Genomic DNA, 6,237 nt, shown 5'->3' with positions numbered 1-6,237 from the left:
ACCATTCCATACAGCCAAGAAGTTTCTTTGAGGTTTTTTTAAGCCTTTCTGAAAATGTCACCAATCTGTTTGGGGCTGGAACACAGTAAATTCATAGGTATAGGACTGCAAAGATAATGTGCATTTTAAGACCTTTTAAAGGACTGCATTAGTGTACACTGCAGAGTAAGATTTTTGGTTAAGAAAAAAATTGTATTAAAGAATTATATGTATACATACACACTTTTTGTAAGTAGTGTGGTAAAATCCCAGGCAAAGCATACCGGTTCCTTTTAAAGGCTGAGCAATCCCTATCTCTATTATTTGGGTATTATCAGTGATATGGAGTTAAGGCAGGACCACAGGAGTCAGTGGAATATACATAGTCGCCCTGACTCATCCTAATTCAATTAGAGGGGGACTGTGGGTTAAATTTGGTTCCTGAGAGGAGACTATAAGAGAAAAATGAGGCTTATCCATCCTGCCCTATATTACTAAGTCTATTTATGTGCACATTATGTAACAAATTGGGCTCCTAGAAGAATATCATGTGAGTTTATTAAAAAAAAAAAGACAGAAAAATCATAGGAATAAAAAAGTGTGGTGAAGGGAGAGTAGGGAATGAAAGTTATTAGAATGATGTTTCATGTACAGTGAAATTCTGTTTACAACAACATACTCTTTGAAATGACAATGTACTAAAAGAGAATAAAGAAAAATGTATACTATATTTTAATTTGAGAAAGTTCTAAGAAAACAATTTTCCCAATTATCTTTGGGCAAATGCTATTGTGCATGAAATATGTTCTTGTCTTGATGTTTCTCTCTATATACTTTTAAGTGCAAATAGAGGTGTTTCCAAACAATGTACATCTTATTATTTCTGCATTTTGGGGCATTGATTTTATATAAATATGAATTGAGTAGATTATACTTGATACTCTAGCCTATTTCACTTGAAATTACACGATTTTAAAGTGATCAAATTATTTAATGTTGAACATATATTTGTTCTCTCTTTACTATCTTAAGACCACATTTTCATGTTTTCTGAATGATTAGTTGAACCCTCCCTGTGATGGGGAAAACATTTGTTATGAAAGCTATGTTTCTATATAACCTAAAGTCTCTAAAACAAATAATGAAATTTGAAAATTCAATATTTTCTTTGTTTATATGGGAATCATGATAAAATAGAGGCACTTGAAAATGTTAGTTTATGTTGTGATAACTGTTAAAGCTACAAACCTGACATCTATAATCATTATCAGTCATAAAAATATAGCAAATTGTGATAAATTTAGTTCATTCAAACAGAATACAGCTTCTTGTCACCTGCTTTCCTTTGTGATTTGATTACCTTGGACTGTTTCCCTTAAAAGAGAGAAAGAAAAGGGGAAAAAAAGATATTCAAAGGCAAGACCTAATAGTGAAGCAAAGGAATTATTCAAGGACTTTACTACACTTTGCCAGTTTGCACAATCTTAAAAGGCATTAATTTCCTTTTTGTAGTGTTAACATTTTGCTTTGTCATTTTCTAAACAGTGATAATACAAATAACCCTTAGAATTTTTCAAACAATTTCCCCCCAGAAGTACAGTATAATAGTCTAGCCTCTTTTGTGAAATGGGGACAATAGTACCTGCTGTGACATAAGAGCCCCTGTGATTGATTGATTAATGTCTGTTAGACACAATACAACATCTGGATTAAAGGAACTTTAGAAGTACAGAGCACAAAAGTGTTTTGGTTTTTTTTAATTTTAATTTTATTTGTAACTTTGATTGGAATACAGAACTAGTATATTAGAGCTGAACATTTCAGTCTTGAAATTGTCAAGGAGGTCGTTTAATCATTCCAAATACCATAGTTTATGTTTTTTATATAAAATGGAACTTAAAGAAGACTTTACAATCTCTGTGTGAAATGTAATTTTAAAATACTGAGTGGTAACTAGAAAATTATAGATAAAAATTCAGTTAACAAACCAAGCTGCTTAATACTTTAGGTTATTAAATGCCATTATATGGAAATTATTGTTAAAACATATAAACAGAACAACATTAAATTTTTGGAATATAAAATAATTTTATGAACTTGGTATCTGTTTCTGTATAAATCTGTAATACCATTTTAGTCTTCAATTACCTGGTCTAAGGTACTTCAGCTTCACAAGTAAGTACCTCATGACCTATATAACCAGCAGAGAACACTAAGACAATTTTACTATAGCCCAGATGGCATAATTCCTAAATTATGTACTAATCAGGTACAAGACAGGTGAGAATATCCTGTCCCTTGATGTAGAAAACATGTATTGACAAAGATGAATAAGGGTTAATTAATAAGATCTACTTGGAAGTCTAATATATATATGGGAAGATCTATATAGGAAGTCATATAATTGAAAAGCTGTTATTAAATTCCCAAAGAAAAAAAAAATGATTAAAATGAAGCAGAAAACAATAGATGTTCCCCTAGGAAAACTTAAATTGGTGAATAATATTCCCCTAATTCACAATTATACAGATATAACTTTAAAAAAAATAGGATAGAATAGGTGGATTGTGAGCAGCTCTCATTATGAAAATGTTTTATGTAGAGTTTTGGGCACAAGCCTCAAGTTATGATAGCAGAGGGTTAGAAATACGACCCTTTATATTTAATTTTCTTCCTGAATATTAATATCTAATCTAATAATAGTTCTCATTCTAGAGTTTAGCAGTTGGAATATAATAGGGCAAATGATAACTTTAAACTATTCTAGCTTTAAGATATAAAACTATTATGATTAAAGAATCCCAATAATTTAGATATGCTAGTAAACACCTATATGATCGAATGTACTGAAGTCACAGCTCTATTTCTGGGTTATCTTCAACCTCCTTTGAAAAGAGTTCAGATGGACCTTCTTTGGAAGCTTTGACCTGTGGTTTCTGTCAATTGCAGTCCTATAGTCATAAATTTAATTATGTGATGATTTTTTTTTCTCTTCCTTAACCTTCATCGGTGTTCATACTCAGATATAATTTATGAACATAGGGTAATAATGGGTTCTGACTATAGGGAGAGCCATCCCTTAGCAAACAGAAACAATGCTGCTCAGCAATAATGTTAAATAATTATTGCTAAGTTATGTGTTGCGACTGCAACATGACTTTGAAATGACTACAGTACAATTAGAATAAGACTGTAAGATAACTGTGATATGTATGAAGTGAACTGGAAAGTGGCTGTGCTGCTATGTTTATTGTAAATGTATCAGAATGATGGTTCACTTATTATTTTAAGCTAGCTTGGAGCATAAAATAGGTGGCAATTGGAACAATGCACTAGCTTTAACAGTAGATTTTGTGAATGACAAAATGATCATTCATGGTGGTAAGATAAAAGAAGCTTCAGTTCACTAATTATTGTATGAGGTAATATTTTTTCTTTTTTACTTTTTGATAATTAAGCAGTCCTTTTCATTCTTAAATTTTGCATACTATAATCATACAAAATACTACTACTATAAGAGCTATTTGGCTATTTAAAAATATCAATCTATGCCTGCAAGAAACCTATTTTATATTTCACGTATAAGGGATCAACCTGTTTTACAGTGGGCTCTAGGCACTGCATTTTTATAGTGAATATTGACCTGAAGAGAAGTTTGAATTAAAAGGAACTTACATGTTCATCGATGAAGGGAAATTGTAATGTCAATTGAGTTGGTTAAATAGTAAAATGATGCAATATCTAAGTTGGGTGATGTATACTTTTTAAACTTAAATATCTAAAAATAAATGTTTATATTGAAAAATAAAACCACTATATTAAAAATAGAAGTATTTTTGTACATGCCACCACAGTGCAGAACTGCGTGAAGAGCCATTAATGCATCTACAGCCCAGTACACAATGGGGAACAGGGAGGTTTAAAATAAAATAACTTATCCTCCCTGTAAGTTAGAGCAAGTTATTCAATCGCGCATTAAGACCTTCTCAGACAACCTTTATAGGTCATTCAAAAAAAAAAAAAAAATATATATATATATAGTTCCAAATGAACTGTTATTAAAGCCTCAAACTTGACTCAAATATCTGCAGTTGTAGGTACAACCTATTTCGCAAACCTTCGTTGTTTACTGATTTTTAAAGGATCACACACAGAGTGTTTTCCGGGCCAATATTTAAGGAGTGAGGTTAATCCCTTCGGGAGTCATTCCATCCGGCTCTTGCATGAAAATGAAAAACGTATGAGGATACGCTACAGAACTGGAATGAGAGAAACGCAAGGCAAAGGGAAAGACAAGTATTACGTGTAAAGTTGGAATCAGCAGAAAGTGCAAGGGGAAAGGAAATGTTCCACAGCTTGGGGAGCAGCTGGACGGGACTCCTTCCAGCCTTTCGCAAGCAAAGTTTGCAGTTAGGTGAGCTGGAAGCGAGGTTGCTGCAGCCGCGTCACCGGCGAGCTCGGATTTGCAGGTTCCTAGGCGCTGCGGGAGCAGAAGTGCAAAGACAGTCACGTTCAGTCTCCACTGCTCCCACATACGAGACTTGGCGCCGCACCCAAGACTGCCCATGGCCGACCAAGGGGATCCCAGAGGCTGCCCCTTTCCTTTTCCCCGGCAGCTTCCTTAACCCTGCGTGCAGCGAGTGCTCACATTAATTTTCTTTCCGCCCTGAATTGAGATTCAAATATTCTCTGACCCGACCTTTCACTATCCGCCCTCTCCGCCCTTCTTGGCAAGGTCCCTGCCAGCAAAAGCTTCTAGTTGCAGCGCCCGGCTTGTGGTCCGTTTAATGTGCTCCAGGGATCTGCTGGTCCGTGCTCCCCTCCAAGGGGCGACAATTTGTGCCTCGGACCCCAGGTTGACTCCCATCTTTGCATTTTGGCCCCTCCATTTAGCAAAGGCAAGTGTGAAAAGTGCGCCAGCGATGAGTCCCCTCGGCGTCCCCATCTGCCCGGCGCGGTGCCGGAGGTTCCCCGGGATCGGCGCCCGCACGCCCTGCCTGCCTCCAGCATTGCCCCATCTCGACCGCCTGGGTTCGGCGTTCGCTGTCCTGAGCCACACGGAGCAGCCGCCAGCCCCGCTCTCGTGCCTGGCACAGCTGGTTCCGTGACCGCCCTAGGAGCGTTGGCGCGTCCCTCCCCAGCGGACCCGGCTGAGCATGCTCAGTGCGCATCCTGGAACCAGGCTCTCTCGGGGACAGGATCAGTTCTCCGTGTTTTCACGGCTGCCGAGGGGGCGCTGAGGAGGGGAGGTTGGGAGACAGTCAGCGCCTTGTTCGGCGCCCCCTCCCTCGCGTCCGGCTGCGACGCGCACCGCAAGATGCGGTCCAATCAGGGGTCAGGGGTGGGGCTTACACCGTCACGCCCTCCCTCTGGGCTTATTGAGAGTTATATCAAGAAATTCAGTTCAGAGAGAGGAGAGGGAGAAGGAGAGAGGGGCAGAGGAGAAGCGAGAGAGGGAGAGCAAACAAGACAGGAAAAAGCGCCCTAGAGTCTCTGAAGCAGGAAAGGGATAACAGATTAGGAATTTTTCTGGCAACTGTCACCCCCGGAGAGCAGCCAGAGAATCACCATCACCCCAACTCTGATGTTTCCTACAAGAAGTTAGAGACTTAAGCAGTATTGGCATCGGAGGGAAATGGTATGCTTGATGCTGTGGAAAATACCCCTGAGCTGAAGAAGTGCAACTGGATGTTGTGTGTTAAATACCAGAAGAGCCCAGACCCCGTGGGTAATAGACACGAGATGTGGAGAGAATGACTAACGACAAATCTGTGAATTTGTTCTCTGGAGTTGCTAATTTGCCAGCCCGAAGCAACACATTTCACAAGGAGGAAACGTTTTGCTGCTTCTGATTTCTCCCCAAACTGGTGCTACCAGATGCATGGCTTTCTATATGTTGGAACAAATCATCCCTAACTGCAGCATACTGGGAAAGGGGAAAGGTTGAGGCAACTAACGTAAGTGTAAAGTTTCGCATGCACAATTGTAAATTCTGTGTTTAGATATGTCTTCAGTGTAGGCGAGGGATGTTTGTAATTGGGTAGATGGTCGGGGCACAGCTCACCTACTAGGCTGTATCTGCATCCCTACCTGCATCACTCTGCCGGAACTAATCACGGGCATCAGCTACTGTGCAGCCTAATGCAGATAAGATTAGAGCCTGAGAACTGACCAGTTCTACTCAAGTGGGTAGCTGCCTGGAGCCTTGTACCGATTTAAATTGCAGTTAAGGGAGCGTCTAAGCAGAAGCCTTTTTAC

At 38.9% G+C, this 6,237-nt stretch overlaps 1 protein-coding gene across 8 annotated transcripts in view; it reads left to right on the top strand.

The window, feature by feature from the left end:
• The first annotated feature begins 5,326 nt into the window (after positions 1 to 5,326).
• PCDH9 (protocadherin 9) overlaps positions 5,327 to 6,237 on the top strand; it is an 870,283-nt gene continuing 869,372 nt past the window's right edge. For 3 of the 8 annotated variants that reach the window (XM_074329354.1, XM_074329353.1, XM_019712377.2), the window contains exon 1: positions 5,333 to 5,936. The gene's annotated coding sequence lies outside the window, so the exon portion shown is untranslated. Of the gene's footprint in view, positions 5,937 to 6,237 lie in introns of all 8 variants that reach the window. The other 5 variants (XM_019712378.2, XM_019712375.2, XM_019712379.2 and 2 more) reach the window with 4 other exon arrangements.

This window comes from Rhinolophus sinicus, linkage group LG04 (assembly GCF_036562045.2).
Source record: "Rhinolophus sinicus isolate RSC01 linkage group LG04, ASM3656204v1, whole genome shotgun sequence".
In the NCBI taxonomy this organism is placed as follows: Eukaryota; Metazoa; Chordata; class Mammalia; order Chiroptera; family Rhinolophidae; genus Rhinolophus; species Rhinolophus sinicus.
The sequence above is the reverse complement of the archived record's forward strand: the minus strand, read 5'-3'. Positions and strand labels throughout refer to the sequence as shown.